Source organism: Octopus bimaculoides, chromosome 16 (assembly GCF_046866305.1).
Source record: "Octopus bimaculoides isolate indiv1 chromosome 16, ASM4686630v1, whole genome shotgun sequence".
Lineage (NCBI taxonomy): Eukaryota > Metazoa > Mollusca > Cephalopoda > Octopoda > Octopodidae > Octopus > Octopus bimaculoides.
Window position 1 is genome coordinate 1,768,302 of NC_142943.1, and position 3,061 is coordinate 1,771,362.

The following is a 3,061-nucleotide window of genomic DNA, read 5'->3' on the forward strand; positions in this document are numbered from 1 at the left end:
TTGGGTTGGAAATACACAGGAAGCTTTTTCTTTTGTCTTTTATCTTTTACTTGTTTCAGTCAATAGACTGTGGCCATGCTGGAGCACTGCTTTGAAGAATTTTAACTGAACAAATCAACCCAAGAATTTTTCTTTAAGCCTGGTACTTAGTCTATTGGTCTCTTGCAACTAACTTTAATTGTAGAATACTCCCAAACACATTTTATGGCCCCCACTCTTCAACATCCATTTTCTCATTTCCATTCTTTGCCTGCTGTAATAGAACCACCATATTTTGTCAATGCAAAACATCACACCCTTTCTTGGAATCTACTGTTTGGGATGGATTTCTTTCTTGTCAAACCACTGCCAATGTTTGACTTTATTAGAAACATTTACAGTATGGTGCAATATCTTTGTTAAAGATGACTGAAAGACACAATCGAATGGAACTGAAGGCAGGAATGACATAAAATGGATTACACGAGTAAAGTGCTAGAAGTAGTCACAGAAAATGTCGTTGCTGTTGAGGTGTAAGTGTTAATATCCCATAGTAAATGTTTGTCTCCCAAGGAACTGGTTAGGGTTAGAATTAAACAAGCTGCAGGACAAGATGCAGAAGATCCACCCACTTTGGCAGATTAAAAGATTATGGCACTGTCGTTGGATGATTGTATTTCCTCATTATCATCTTTATTAATTAACAATTCTAATCATGAATGTAACATAAAGTTAGAAATGGATTTCATAACAAGTTCCTACATTGAGTTGTATAAAGAAATGATACACTTTAGACATCAGACACCTTTGGCAAAACTGTTCAGCTTGGAAGCAGATGCTGATGAGGATAATATTGATCTACAAGCAGAAAACGGTGTCCCTCTTCCTCCAAATGATTCTCATTGTACCATTTCTTATCAAACAGAAATCTTTAGTACATATGTACTCTGTGCTACAACATTACTGAATTCATATTTATTCCTTAGTGTATTTATCATTAAGTGCCTGAAAGAGTATAATATACTGCACTGTGTATGTTTAAAAATGGATATTTTCATACATAAAAGATGGCTGTAGTATTTTCCTTTGAAAAATCCCTGCCAGGAAGCATTTTAATCCTTGGCATAAAAAGAAACAGTGGGAAAAGAGGTTTGGCAAAGTGGCATTCCCTATACGACAAGATTTGTAGCACTTCCATTATGCTGTGGGGATATATATATACACACACTCACACATATATATGTGTATATGTATACACACACATATATATTTACTTACATAAACATATGTTTAGTCGGAGGTGTATGTCTTTGTGTTTTTACTTGTACACACTGTGTAGCCAGTCTGGACTATAAATATTTATTATAAGAGACAAAAAATAACTGATTTTCAATTCATTATGAAAATGCTAATTTGATGCATGAAATTCAGTGTATAATTCTCTAAATGTTTAATAATTTGATATTAGACAGGCGCAGTTTCTCCATGCCACTCAGTCTTAATCTATATATTACACTTATTGCTATTTAACCCACATGCCACAAATGTGGCTCCACAAATATATTGTCATGAAGCCAGAAATAATTCTGCTGTTTGTTAAGTGTCATTTTAGAGTGAGGAGTGTCCGTCTGTATGTGTGTGTGCGTGCGTGTGTGTGTGGATGTGCATGCATACATTTGTGCATGTTTGTGTGTTAAGTTGCACATGAATTTCTGGCGGTTAAACTAATTTTTAGAAGCAAACTTTATTTCCTCTGAGCATATAAATTAGTAATAATTAATAAATTATAAAAAAAGAAAGTGAGAGCAAGAGAGAGTGAGCAAAAGAGAGAGAGAGAGAGAGAGAGAGAGAGAGAATGACAAATGAATATAAATATGTTGTAAAGACAGTAAGGCTTATGCTTACTCACACAGGTACAATAGTATATTTTCTTTTGTGGATGTTTGTGAGTACATATTTGTGTGTATACACATATATTTGTACCTGTGTATAAATGTGTGTGTGTATATATGATATATACACATGGGCCAGGAGGGCAACACTGGGAACAATCACACTCGAATGGTGCTTTTTACGTGCCACTGGCATGGGAGCCTTTTTTTTTTTTTTCCTTTTTACCTTTTAGTTGTTTCAATCATTAGACTGCAGCCTTGTAAGGTTTGACTTGAATGAATCAACTCTTGTACATATATTCTCTTAAGCATGGTATATATTCTATTCGTCTCTTTTTACTGAACCGCAGAGATACAAGATGCAAACAAACCAACAGCTGTTGTCAAATGGCAGTGGGGAACAAATGTAGACATAAGGATACACACACACACGTAGGTATGTATATATACATATGTACAACAGGATTCTTTCAGTTTCTGTCTACCAAATCCACTGAGAATGCTTTGGTTGGCCTAGGGTTATAATAGAAGACCCATGCCCAAGTTGCTATACAGTGAGACAGAACATGAAACCATATGGTTAGGAAGAAACCTTCCTATTATACAGTCATGCCTGCACTTACATGTGTATAACAAAACAAAAAAAGATTAAAAGTCTGGGCCAATATTTTATAAGCTCTCCATAGGATCAAACTTGACTATCTAAATTTTCCAATGAAAGCCATCATAATCTGCATCAGCTATAAAATTACTTTCCACTGTCTATCCAGTTTGTAAATCTGAAGTTGGGAGACCAAATAAAATTTGTATAAGGTCACAGAGTATAGGAGAAAAACACAACAGAATGGAGAATTATATTTTAATCTATTTGCATGCATTTCCGACAGATTGGCATTTGAAAGTTCTGTGATGCAGTAATCATGCATATTAATCAATCCCTTACATGATCGACAAAGATTCTACAGAAATAGAGAAATTTAAAACCATCCTATCCGTAGCCAAACTATATAACATTACTTAGGATAGAGAATATTTCAAAGGAGATAGATAACGGTAAAAATAACTATATTTAACCAATACAAGGAGCAGGAGATATTTCAGAATGCCTAGTAAGAGAAAGTATTAATCAGATCATGCTAGAATTGTAATATGGTACTTTGTTTCTTCAATCCCACCGATCAGCTTGAAAA